Source organism: Oncorhynchus gorbuscha, linkage group LG01, assembly GCF_021184085.1.
Source record: "Oncorhynchus gorbuscha isolate QuinsamMale2020 ecotype Even-year linkage group LG01, OgorEven_v1.0, whole genome shotgun sequence".
In the NCBI taxonomy this organism is placed as follows: domain Eukaryota; kingdom Metazoa; phylum Chordata; class Actinopteri; order Salmoniformes; family Salmonidae; genus Oncorhynchus; species Oncorhynchus gorbuscha.
Window position 1 is genome coordinate 18,039,741 of NC_060173.1, and position 14,372 is coordinate 18,054,112.

The following is a 14,372-nucleotide window of genomic DNA, read 5'->3' on the forward strand; positions in this document are numbered from 1 at the left end:
CCTGTGACATTGGGTGGTGTAGATGTCCTGGAGGGCAGGTAGTTTGCCCCCGGTGATGCATTGTGCAGACCTCACTACCCTCTGGAGAGCCTTACGGTTGTGGGCGGAGCAGTTGCCGTACCAGGCGGTGATACAGCCTGACAGGATGCTCTCGATTGTGCATCTGTAGAAGTTTGTGAGTGCTTTTGGTGACAAGCTGAATTTCTTCAGCCTCCTGAGGTTCAAGAGGTGCTTCTGCTCCTTCTTCACAACGCTGTCTGTGTGGGTGGACCAATTCAGTTTTTCCGTGATGTGTACGCAGAGGAACTTAAAACTTACTACCCTCTCCACTACTGTCCCGTCGATGTGGTTAGGGGGGTGCTCCCTCTGCAGTTTCCTGAAGTCCACAATCATCTCCTTTGTTTTGTTGACGTTGAGTGTGAGGTTATTTTTCCTGACACCACACTCCGAGGGCCCTCACCTCCTCCCTGTAGGCCGTCTCATCGTTGTTGGTAATCAAGCATACCACTGTAGTGTCGTCCTCAAACTTGGTGATTGAGTTGGAGGCGTGCGTGGCCATGCAGTCGTGGGTGAACAGGGAGTACAGGAGAGGGCTCAGAACGCACCCTTGTGGGGCCCCAGTGTTGAGGATCAGCGGGGTGGAGATGTTGTTACCTACCCTCAACACCTGGGGGCGGCCGGTCAGGATGTCCAGTACCCAGTTGCACAGAGCGGGGTCGAGACCCTGGGTCTCGAGCTGGATGACGAGTTTGGAGGGTACTATGGTATTAAATGCTGAGCTGTAGTCGATGAACAGCATTCTCACATAGGCATTCCTCTTGTCCAGATGGGTTAGGGCAGTGTGCAGTGTGGTTGCGATTGCGTCGTCTGTGGACCTATTGGGGCGGTAAGCAAATTGGAGTGGGTCTAGGGTGTCAGGTAGGGTGGAGGGGATATGGTCCTTGACTAGTCTCTCAAAGCACTTCATGATGACGGAAGTGAGTGCTACGGGGCGGTAGTCGTTTAGCTCAGTTACCTTAGCTTTCTTGGGAACAGAAACAGGGTGGCCCTCTTGAAGCATGTGGGAACAGCAGACTGGGATAAAGATTGATTAAATATGTCCGTAAACACACCAGCCAGCTGGTCTGCGCATGCTCTGAGGACGCGGCTGGGGATGCCATCTGGGCCTGCAGCCTTGCGAAGGTTAACAAGTTTAAATGTTTTACTCATGTCGGCTGCAGTGAAGGAGAGTCTGCAGGTTTTGGTAGCGGGCCGTGTCAGTGGCACTGTATTGTCCTCAAAGCGAGCAAAGAAGTTATTTAGTCTGTCTGGGAGCAAGCCATCCTGGTCCGTGACGGGGCTGGTTTTCTTTTTGTAATCCGTGATTGACTGTAGACCCTGCCACATACCTCTTGTGTCTGAGCCATTGAATTGCAATTCTACTTTGTCTCTATACTGACGCTTAGCTTGTTTGATTGCCTTGCGGAGGGAATAGCTACACTGTTTGTATTCGGTCATGTTTCCGGTCACCTTGCCCTGGTTAAAAGCAGTGGTTCGCGCTTTCAGTTTCGCGAGAATGCTGCCATAAATCCACGGTTTCTGGTTTGGTAATGTTTTAATCGTTGCTGTGGGTATGACATCGCCAATGCACTTTCTAATGTACTCGCTCACCGAATCAGCGTATTCGTCAATGTTGTTGTTGGACGCTATGCGGAACATATCCCAAATCCACGTGATCGAAGCAGTCTTGAAGCGTGGAATCAGATTGGTTGGACCAGCGTTGAACAGACCTGAGCGCGGGAGCTTCTTGTTTTAGTTTCTGTCTGTAGGCTGGAAGCGACAAAATGGAGTCGTGGTCAGCTTTTCCGAAAGGGGGAGGGCCTTATATCCGTTGCGGAAGTTAGAATATCAATGATCCAGGGTTTTACCAGCCCTGGTTGCGCAATCGATATGCTGATAGAATTTAGGGAGTCTTGTTTTCAGATTAGCCCAGCTACAATGAATGCAGCCTCAGGATGTGGTTTCCAGTTTACATAGAGTCAAATAAAGTTTGTTCAGGGCCATCGATGTGTCTGCTTGGGGGGGGAATATATAAGGCTGTGATTATAATTGAAGAGAATTCCCTTGGTAGATAATGCGGTCGACATTTGATTGTGAGGAATTCTAAGGCAGGTGAACAGAAGGACATGAGTTCCTGTATGTTGTTATGATCACACCACGTCTTATTAATCGATGCGTGAAGAAACCAGCTGGCTGCACCGGCTCTGATAGCGTCTCTCGAGTGAGCCCTGTTTATGTGAAGCAAAGAATGTTACAGTCTCTGATGTCTCTCGGGATTGCTACCCTAGCTCGTATTTCATCAACCTTGTTGTCAAGAGACTGGACATTGGCGAGTAGTATGCTAGGGAGTGGTGCGTGATGTGCCCAACTCTGGAGCCTGACCAGAAGACAGCTTCGTTTGCCCCTTTTACGGAGACCTTGTTTTGGTTCGCCATCCAATCTATTGTCCTGGGTGGTGGGCAAAACACAGGATCCGCTTCGGGAAAGTCATAATCCTGGTCGAAATGATGGTGAGTTGACGTTGCTCTTATATTCAGTAGTTCCTCCCGACTGCATATAATGAAACCTAAGATTACCTGGGGTACCAATGTAAGAAATAACACGTTAAAAAAACAAAATACTGCATAGTTTCCTAGGAACGTGAAGCGAGACGGCCATCTCTGTTGGCACCCGGAAGACACAATAGTGTCCAGTGCATATTGATCTGCTCAGGGAAGGGACGGCCAGGCCCATTTCCCACACCCTGTGGTCACCCTGCGGTGGATCAGGAAGCACGGTCAGACACCGTTCTGTGAGGGAGAAAGGAACTGATACAAAGAGAAAGGTTCGGCTCATAGTAGGTTCTACTTGTGATTTAATCTGTTTGAGTCAAAAAGGAACACAATATACTGGGTCAAATGGTGGACTTTGCTGAACAGTTAGATTCTTAGTTAGCATTCTAAAGGGCAAAGCGGGGTCTATTGTCAACAGGATACTCTTTTTATTGTATTTGTGTGTCAATAATTATCAGCCGATGATCGTGGACTTCAGGAAATAGCGGAGGGAGCATCCCCATATATACATTGATGGGACAGTAGTGGAGAAGGTGGAAAGTTTTAAGTTCCTCGGCGTACACATCACGGACAAACTGAAATGATCCACCAACACAGACAGTGTGGTGAATAAGGCGCAACAGCACCTCTTCAACCTCAGGATGCTTGTTACCTGAAACCCTCACAAACCTTTACAAATGCACAATTGAGAGCATCAGGTCGGGGATGTATCACCGCCTGTTATGGCAATTGCACCACCCTTAACCGCAAGGCTCTCCAGAGGGTGGTGCGGTCTGCACAACACATTACCGGGGGCAAACTACCTGCCCTCCAGGACACCTACAGCACCCGATGTCACAGGAAGGCCAAAATGATCATCAAGGACAACAACCACCTGAGCCACTGCCTGTTCACCCCACTACCATCCAGAAGGCGAGGTCAGTACAGATGCATCAAAGCTAGGACCGAGAGACTGAAAAACAGCTTTCTCAAGGCCATCAGACTGTTAATCTTAAGGATATGCCCCTTTTTTTCCATTTCCACCTAAAATGACACACCCAAATCTAACTGCCTGTAACTCAGGCCCTGATGCAAGGATATGCATATTCTTGATACCATTTGAAAGGTAACAATTTTGTGGAATTGTGAAAGGAATGTTGGAGAATATAGCACATTAGATCTGGTAAAAGAAATCAACTTGTTTTTGTATTTTGTTGGTTACATCTTTGAAATGCAAGAGAAAGGCCATAATGTATTATTCCAGCCCAGGTGCAATTTATATTTTGGACACCAGATGGCAGCAGTGTATGTGCAAAGTTTTAGACTGATCAAATGAACCATTGCATTTATGTTCAAAATGTTGTGTCAGGACTTCCCAAATGTGCCCAATTGGCACTTTTCAAGTTCAAAACTGTGCACTCTCCTCAAATAATAGCATGATATTATTTCACTGTAATAGCTACTGTAAATTGCACAGTGCAGTTAGATTAACTAGAGTTTAACCTTTCTGCCAATATCAGATATGTATATGTCCTGGGAAATGTTCTTGTTACAACTTAATGCTAACCGCATTAACCTAAGTTAGCTCAACCGTCCCGTGGGGGACCCACCGATCCTGAAGAAGTTGCTATCACTAACACAGTGAGGCTGCTGCCTACATTCAGACTCAAATCATTGGCCACGTTAATAAATGGATCACTAGTCACTTTAAATAATGCCAATTTCATCATGTTTACATATCTTACATTCCTCATCTCATATGTATATAATGTATTTTATACCATCTATTACATCTTGCCTATGCCACTTGGCCATTGCTCAACCATATATTTATATGTACAGTTGAAGTCTGAAGTTTACATACACCTTAGCTAAATACATTTAAACTCAGTTTTTCACAATTCCTGACATTTAATCCTTGTAAAAACTCCCTGATTTAGGTCAGTTAGGATCACCACTTTATTTTAAGATTGTAAAATGTCAGAATAATAGTAGAGAATGATTTATTTCAGCTTTTATTTCTTTCATCACATTCCCAGTGGGTCAGAAGTTTACATACACTCAATTTGTATTTGGTAGCATTGCCTTGAAATTGTCTGACTTGGGTCAAATGTTTTGGGTAGCCTTCCACAAGCTTCCCACAATAAGTTGGGTGAATTTTGGCCCTATCCTCCTGACAGAGCTGGTGTAAATGAGTCAGGTTTGTAGGCCTCCTTGCTTGCATACGGTTTTTCAGTTCTGCTCACAAATGTTCTATAGGATTGAGGTCAGGGCTTTGTGAAGACCACTCCATTACCTTGACTTTGTTGTCCTTAATACCTCTTCGGGCTATGGGGCAGTATTTTCACGTCCGGATGAAAAGCGTGCCCATCGTAAACTGCCTGCTACTCAGGCCCAGAAGCTGGTATATGCATATAATTGGTCGATTTAGATAAACACTCTAACGTTTCTTAAACTGTTTGAATCATGTCTGTGAGTATAACAGAACTGATATGGCAGCAGAAAACCTGAGAAAAATCCTTCCAGGAAAACAAAATTGAGTTCACTCTCTTTTCAATGGGATTTCTATGGGGATCTAGATTTCTGAGGCACTTTCTTGCAGTTCCTGTCGCTTCCACTGGATGTCAACAGTCTTTAGAAATTGGTTGATCTGACACATTGGCTGGATTAACAACAAGCGTAGCTTCAATTTGGTGTATTGCATGTGTGATTTCATGAAAGTTTAATATTTATAGCAATTTAATTTGAATTTGGCTCTCTGCCATTTCACCTGATGCTGTCGAGGGATTCCGCTAGCTGAACGTCTAGCCGTAACAAGTTAAGAGAGAGAGAGAGCAAGCGAGAGCCAGAGAGAGAGAGAGAGCTAGGGCCAGAGAGAGAGAGAGAGAGAGCGATGGAGGGCCAGTGAGAGAGAGAGCGAGCGAGGGCCAGAGAGAGAGAGAGAGCGAGCGAGGGCCAGATAGAGAGAGAGCAAGCGAGGGCCAGATAGAGAGAGAGCAAGCGAGGGCCAGATAGAGAGAGAGAGAGCAAGCTAAGGCCAGAGAGAGAGAGAGAGAGAGAGAGCGAAGGCCAGAGAGAGAGAGCAATCGAGGGCCAGAGAGAGAGAGAGCGCGAGCGAGGGCCAGAGAGAGAGAGCGCGAGCGAGGGCCAGAGAGAGAGAGTGCGAGCAAGGGCCAGAGAGAGAGAGCGAGCGAGGGCCAGATAGAGAGAGCAAGCAAGGGCCAAAGAGAGAGAGAGCGAGCGAGGGCCAGAGAGAGAGAGAGAGAAAGCGAGGGCCAGAGAGAGAGAGCGTGAGCGAGGGCCAGAGAGAGAGAGCGAGCGAGGGCCAGATAGAGAGAGAGCAAGCGAGGGCCAGAGAGAGAGAGAGCAAGCGATGGCCAGAGAGAGAGAGTGTGAGCGAGGGCCAGAGAGAGAGAGAGAGCGCGATCGAGGGCCAGAGAGAGAGAGAGTGAGCGAGGGCCAGAGAGAGAGAGAGAGAGAGCGCGAGCGAGGGCCAGATAGAGAGAGCGAGCGAGGGCCAGAGAGAGAGAGAGCAAGCGAGGGCCAGAGAGAGAGAGCGAGGGCCAGAGAGAGAGCAAGGGCCAGAGAGAGAGCGAGGGCCAGAGAGAGCTAGCGAGCGTGGTCGAGAGAGAGCTAGCGAGCAAGGTCCAGAGAGAGCTAGCGAGCGAGGGCAAGAGAGAGAGAGCGAGCGAGGGCCAGAGAGGGAGCGAGCGAGGGCCAGAGAGAGAGAGTGAGCGATGGCCAGAGAGAGAGAGCGAGCGATGGAGAGAGAGAGAGAGAGATGGAGAGAGAGAGAGAGAGAGAGAGAGAGAGAGAGAGAGAGAGAGAGAGAGAGAGAGAGAGAGAGAGAGAGAGAGAGAGAGAGAGAGAGAGAGAGAGAGAGAGAGAGAGAGAGAGAGAGAGAGAGAGAGCGATGGCCAGAGAGAGAGAAAGAGAGAGCGAAGGCCAGAGAGAGAGAGCAATCGAGGGCCAGAGAGAGAGAGAGTGCGAGCGAGGGCCAGAGAGAGAGAGTGCGAGCAAGGGCCAGAGAGAGAGAGCGAGCGAGGGCCAGATAGAGAGAGCAAGCAAGGGCCAAAGAGAGAGAGAGCGAGCGAGGGCCAGAGAGAGAGAGAGAGAAAGCGAGGGCCAGAGAGAGAGAGCGTGAGCGAGGGCCAGAGAGAGAGAGAGAGAGAGCGAGGGCCAGAGAGAGAGAGAGCGAGCGAGGGCCAGAGAGAGAGAGCAAGCGAGGGCCAGAGAGAGAGAGTGTGAGCGAGGGCCAGAGAGAGAGAGTGTGAGCGAGGGCCAGAGAGAGAGAGAGCGCGAGCGAGTGCCAGAGAGAGAGAGCGCGAGCGAGGGCCAGATAGAGAGAGCGAGCGAGGGCCAGAGAGAGAGAGAGCAAGCGAGGGCCAGAGAGAGAGCGAGGGCCAGAGAGAGAGCAAGGGCCAGAGAGAGAGCGAGGGCCAGAGAGAGCTAGCGAGCGAGGGCCAGAGAGAGCTAGCGAGCGAGGTCCAGAGAGAGCTAGCGAGCGAGGTCCAGAGAGAGCTAGCGAGCAAGATCCAGAGAGAGAGAGCGAGCGAGGGCAAGAGAGAGAGAGCGAGCGAGGGCCAGAGAGGGAGCGAGCGAGGGCCAGAGAGAGAGCGAGCGATGGCCAGAGAGAGAGAGCGAGCGATGGCGAGAGAGCGAGCAATGGCGAGAGAGAGAGAGAGAGAGAGAGAGAGAGAGAGAGAGAGAGAGAGAGAGAGAGAGAGAGAGAGAGAGAGAGAGAGAGAGAGAGAGAGAGAGAGAGAGAGAGAGAGAGAGAGAGAGAGAGAGAGAGAGAGAGAGAGAGAGAGAGAGAGAGAGAGCAAGCGAGGGCCAGAGAGAGAGCAAGCAAGGGCCAGAGAGACTGAGAGCGAGCGAGGGCCAGAGAGACAGCGAGCGAGGGCCAGAGAGAGAGCGAACAAGGGCCAGAGAAAGAGCGAGGGCCAGAGAGAGAGAGGGAGCGATGGCCAGAGAGAGAGAGCGGGCGATGGCGAGAGAGCGAGCAATGGCGAGAGAGAGAGAGAGAGCGATGGCCAGAGAGAGAGCAAGCAAGGGCCAGAGAGACTGAGAGCGAGCGAGGGCCAGAGAGACGGAGAGCGAGCGAGGGCCAGAGAGACGGAGAGCGAGTGCCAGAGAGATAGAGGGAGTGCAAAAGAGAGGTCCAGAGAGAGCTAGCGAACGAGGGCAAGAGAGAGAGAGAGCGAGCGAGGGCTAGAAGGAGAGAGAGCGAGGGTCAGAGAGAGAGAGAGAGAGAGCAAAAGGGCCGGAGAGAGAGAGCGAGCAAGGGGCCAGAGAGAGAGAGAGGGCCAAGGAGAGAGGTAGAGAGCGAGCAAGGGGCCAGAGAGAGAGAGAGAGTGAGGGCCAGAGAGAGCGAGGGCCATAGAGAGAGAGAGTGAGCGAGGGTCAGAGAGAGAGAGAGAGAGAGAGAGAGAGCAAAAGGGCCAGAGAGAGAGCGAGCAAGGGGCCAGAGAGAGAGAGAGAGAGAGAGAAAGTGAGGGCCAGAGAGAGCAAGGGGCCAGAGAAAGAGAGAGAGTGAGCGAGCGAGCAAGGGAGGGCCAGAGAGAGAGAGCAAAAGTGCCAGAGATAGGGAGTGAGCAAGGGGCCAGAGAGAGAGAGAGAGAGAGAGTGCCAGATAGAGAGAGTTTGAGGGCCAGAGAGAGTTAGGGCCAGAGGAAGATCCAGAGAGAGCGCGAATGCCAGAGAGAGAGCCAGAGATAGAAAGCGAAGGCCAGAGAGAGAGAGAGAGCGAGAGTGCCAGGGAGCGAGAGCGAGGGCCATGGAGACATAGCGAGAGAGATTTTATAAAACATTTTTTTCAAACTAAAGTATTAACACAAATATTGGCACCTTACTTTTTTAGAAATTACACAACAAATGTGTCCTCCTTAAATAAACATATAAAAAACAAATAAATTAAATGACAAATAATTTTTATTCAACTTATTACATCAACCAAAAATAGTTTCCCCTCTTCCACAAAACATACCGCTCCTTCATAAGTCCACTTCTCCTCAAACAATGGGAGGTCTTATACAGCCGAGAAGAACTCTAAATCCACTTTTATTCTCACTTTTAATATTTTTTTATAAACAGATCTAACATCATTTCTTTATCCCTTGTCTATCTTATTTATCCCTTGTCTATCTTATTTATCCCTTGTCTATCTTATTTATCCCTTGTCTATCTTATTTATCCCTTGTCTATCTTATTTTTCCTACTCAGAAAAATTGACATTTTAGCTTGTTACTATATTGAAACCCCAAAATAAAAACAGCGTTATTAAAAATCTCCCCTACAGCTGTAAACAACGACTCTAATATTTCAAAGAGAGGCTTTATCCTCTCACACTCCATCAAACAGTGAAAAATTGTTTCTCTTATATTACATAAAGGACATCCATCTCCAACATCTGAGTTAATGACAGATACAAAAGCATTCACTGCAATGATGCCATGTATCACCCCCCATTACATATCACCAGTCCCCTTTAGTAACGGTGGCCTGTACAATGCTCTCCATGCTGGCTTTACCTTGTCATCAAGTCCCAGTTTAACTCTCCAAGGAGTGTCTTTTCTATTTTTCTATTTTTCTTTATAACTCCTTCCCATTCACCTCATCCAACCCCACCTCTTCCAACCCTCTCAGATACAGTAATAAAGCTTTTCTGTCTGACTGGGATATTGGGTGTAATCCTTAGTGTTGGAAATGGAGGGTCTTCATCGTGTGCCTTTTTGTAGTAACTCTTGAGCATAATCCACTCCTCTGCTGACAGAGCCTTCCTGCAACTTCCCAGCAGTTGTCCGACAATCCTTTCTGACTTCACCCCCAAATGTTCAGCCACCCGTCCTCCATCCATTAATGTGGGCCCAGCCATGTCCATTAACTTCCTTAAGGTGATGATATTGCCCTTCACCAGCATCTTGGAGAAATGTGGAACAGCTTCAGTTGTACAATCCAGTCTTGCCCCATACACCAGAGTTTCCTCCAGCAGCCAATGCACTGACTCCACCTTAGTGTGTCTGGACACCTTCATTATCCTCCAAACCCTAAGAAGGCCTCTGTCAAACGGAGGTAGTCCATCGCTACTATCAACCAAAAATAAATCAAATGAAATTTATTTATATAGCCCTTCGTATATCAGCTGATATATCAAAGTGCTGCACAGAAATCCAGCCTAAAACCCCAAACAGCAAGCAATGCAGACGTAGAAGCACTGCCTTCTTTAAATCTAATCCCCCTACCTGCTATAATACCAGACCTGCCACCCATCTCCACACCACAATTTTCGGTCCATAAAGCAACCTTTGAATAAACTGAAACCGGAAAGCAGCAGCCCTACTAGGAAGATGTACAAGACCTTGTCCCCCCTCCCCTTTGACAAATACAAAACACTTTGTGGAACCCAATGATATTTATCCCCCCATAAATCTACTATAATTGTCTGTATCTTGGCCAGAAGGCCAGACAGTGGCTCTAACATGACAACCGATGTCACAGTGCAGAGACAACTACATTGTTAACAATAATAGTGCTCACCCCATATGACATATGACATAACTACCGCCATCTCATCCTCCCTTCCGCCTTTTCAACCCCCCATTCCAATTTGTTTTCCATCGTCCCTTCATCCCCTAGGTACACTCCAAGATACTTGAAACCTTCCTTCCACCATTCCAACTCCCCTGGCAAAGCCATGATCCCTCCAGGCCATTTCCCAATCTGTCAAGCACAACTCTTTTCCCAATTTACCTTTGCAGAGGATATTCCCTTAAGCCGATCAACTATGAGACTCAAACTATCCACCTCAGCTCGATTTTTCACCAACATAACTACATCAACATATGCTGAGAGACGAATAGGAGGCATATCCTCTGAAAGGTTCACCCCTTCAATGCGACTTCTAATGCTATTTAGTTGTGGCTCTACAGCGATGGCATACAACATTCTGGACAACGAACACCCCTGTCTAGTTCCTTTACACACTTTAAAAGGAGCACTCAAGCCACCGTTAACATTCAATAGACTTTCAATGTCACGGTATCACCCTGATCATGGCAATAAAATCAAAGCTGAAACCAAAAGCCTCAAAAGTGTGCCATAGGTATTGATGTTCAACTCGGTCAAATGCCTTTTCCTGCTCAGCAGGCTGCCTGCCGGGAACACTGGTCCGTGTGTATGATTTGCCCCATCACCTCAGCCTGTTGGACAAAGCCTTAGACGGGATCTTATAATCAGTGCACATTAAGGCTACCGGCTTCCATTTCTTCACCTCCATATGGTCACCCTTTTTTGGCAGTAAGGTGAGGACAGCCGTTCTGCCGCCCTCTTTATACTCATACTTGTAGAGCTCAGCATATAACTCTTCTGCCCTCTTTATACTCATACTTGTAGAGCTCAGCATAGAACTCTTCCGCCCTCTTTATACTCATACTTATAGAGCCCAGCATAGAACTCTTCTGCCCTCTTTATATTCAGACTTTTAGAGCTCAGCATAGAACTCTTCCGCCCTCTTTATACTCATACTTGTAGAGCTCAGCATAGAACTCTTCCTCCCTTTTTATATTCATACTTGTAGAGCTCAGCATAGAACTCTTCCGCCCTCTTTATACTCATACTTGTAGAGCTCAGCATAGAACTCTTCCGCCCTCTTTATATTCATACTTGTAGAGCTCAGCATAGAACTCTTATGCCCTCTTTATATTCATACTTGTAGAGCTCAGCATAGAACTCTTCTGCCCTCTTTATACTCATACTTGTAGAGCTCAGCATAGAACTCTTCCGCCCTCTTTATACTCATACTTGTAGAGCCCAGCATAGAACTATTCCGCCCTCTTTATACTCATACTTGTAGAGCCCAGCATAGAACTCTTCTGCCCTCTTTATACTCATACTTGTATAGCTCAGCATAGAACTCTTCCGCCCTCTTTATACTCATACTTGTAGAGCCCAGCATAGAACTCTTCTGCCCTCTTTATTCTCATACTTGTAGAGCCCAGCATAGAACTCTTCTGCCCTCTTTATACTCATACTTGTAGAGCCCAGCATAGAACTCTTCTGCCCTCTTTATTCTCATACTTATAGAGCCCAGCATAGAACTCTTCTGCCCTCTTTATACTCATACTTGTAGAGCCCAGCATAGAACTATTCCGCCCTCTTTATACTCATACTTATAGAGCTCAGCATATAACTCTTCTGCCTTCTTTATACTCATACTTGTAGAGCTCAGCATATAACTCTTCTGCCCTCTTTATACTCATACTTGTAGAGCTCAGCATAGAACTCTTCCGCCCTCTTTATACTCATACTTATAGAGCCCAGCATAGAACTCTTCTGCCCTCTTTATATTCAGACTTTTAGAGCTCATCATAGAACTCTTCCGCCCTCTTTATACTCATACTTGTAGAGCTCAGCATAGAACTCTTCCGCCCTCTTTATACTCATACTTATAGAGCCCAGCATAGAACTCTTCTGCCCTCTTTATATTCAGACTTTTAGAGCTCAGCATAGAACTCTTCCGCCCTCTTTATACTCATACTTGTAGAGCTCAGCATAGAACTCTTCCTCCCTTTTTATATTCATACTTGTAGAGCTCAGCATAGAACTCTTCCGCCCTCTTTATACTCATACTTGTAGAGCCCAGCATAGAACTCTTCTGCCCTCTTTATTCTCATACTTGTAGAGCCCAGCATAGAACTCTTCTGCCCTCTTTATACTCATACTTGTAGAGCCCAGCATAGAACTCTTCTGCTCTCTTTATTCTCATACTTATAGATCCCAGCATAGAACTATTCTGCCCTCTTTATACTCATACTTGTAGAGCCCAGCATATAACTCTTCTGCCCTCTTTGTACTCACACTTGTAGAGCTCAGCATATAACTCTTCCACCCTCTTTTTAATTTCATTTGGGCTAGTGAGCTCCTGTCAGCTGATTTGAGGCAATGAATAATTCTTCTTTGTCCATTCTTTTTCTCTAAACCAAAGAAAAATTTGGATGAGGCATGCATTTCAGAGATTTCCTGAAACTTACTTCTCACCAATGCCCCCTGTGCTCTGAGACCCAGCAGGTCTGCCAATGTGGCTTTTTTCCTCTTGAGTGCCTGAATATGGCCTCGATCTCCTGTGGTCTCAACCACGCTCAGAAGTTCCACTATCTCAGACTCTGGGCTGTTCATTGATCTGCTGATATCTCTGGTGACATTCATTGTGTATTGATTACAGAACTGTTGAATCTGGATTTTCCCCATATCCCACCACTGTTGAAGAGATACAAAACTGTCATTTTCAGACCTTCACCTCTCCCAGAAAAAACTAAACATTTCCTGAAGTGAGCATCATTCAATAAAGTTCTATTTAAAATGCCAGTATTGCACTTTGGGGTTTTACAGCGTTAATGTCCACCACCTCTGTTAATAAACAATGATCAGAATATCCCACTGGGGTATCAAACTTGATTTACAGACCTGAGATTGATGCTCAAGACAATAAAACCTATCTAACCTGGCCAGAGGGATGGTGTTCTCTCTCACATTAACCCATGTGTACTGTCTCGTGCCTCCATTTTGACTCTGCCAAATATCACATAAGGCGTTTTAAAAAGTCCTTGAGGCTATATGAGGTTCTTTGTGGTTTCTATATAAATCAGTTAAAATCCCCAGCAAGAAACAAATTATCCTCAGTATTACATTTCTCAATGGTATTTGATAATGTCTCTCAACTGCCACTACTGGGGCATATCCATTTATTAAACACATAGTGATGTTTTCATATCTCGATTGAACTCAGAAAACACATCTCTTTACAGAGTTAAGGATGCGACTGAACTCAGAAAACACATCTCTTTACAAAGTTAAGGATGCGACTGAACTCAGAAAACACATCTCTTTAAGGAGTTAAGAACATTATAATCCTGCATATATTTCTTCCCTTTAATCAAATTCTGAAATTGACGTACCTTTTCAATCCCATACCTCCCTTCCACCCCATTTCTCTCGCTACATTTTGTTGTGACGCATCAGATGTCTCACTCTCGCTATCATCCCTAGACGAAAACTCCATCTCCACAACCCTCAACTGATTTATCATCTCTACAACCCTCAACTGATTTATCATCTCTACAACCTGTTAATCCTCAACTGATTTATCATCTCTACAACCTGTTTATCCTCAACTGATTTATCATCTCTACAACCTGTTAATCCTCAACTGATTTATCATCTCTACAACCTGTTAATCCTCAACTGATTTATCATCTCTACAACCTGTTTATCCTCAACTGATTTAGCATCTCTACAACCTGTTTATCCTCAACTGATTTAGCATCTCTACAACCTGTTTATCCTCAACTGATTTAGCATCTCTACAACCTGTTAATCCTCAACTGATTTATCATCTCTAAAATCAGTTGAGGATAAACAGGTTGATCATCTCTACCTTCCTCTTAGAATTAGAACCTTCACCACTCCTGAAATTCTTCCTCTTACTCCTCAGTACTTTGAAACCACTGTTTCATTTTCCATTGTGTCACTCTCCTCTTGAACTCCCATTTCATTCTCCAGCACCATCTCAGCGACCTCAATCTGCTCTACCACAACTTCCCCCGTAGGCACATTGCTCTCCTTTCCTATTTTTCCCACCACATCTGCCCACCTTCTCCCTTCTCCTGAACCCTTAGTCTGTTCATCCCTTCTCCTGAACCCTCAGCCTGTTCATCCCTTCTCCTGAACCCTTAGCCTGTTCATCCCTTCTCTTGAACCCTTAGTCTGTTCATCCCTTCTCTTGAACCCTTAGTCTGTTCATCCCTT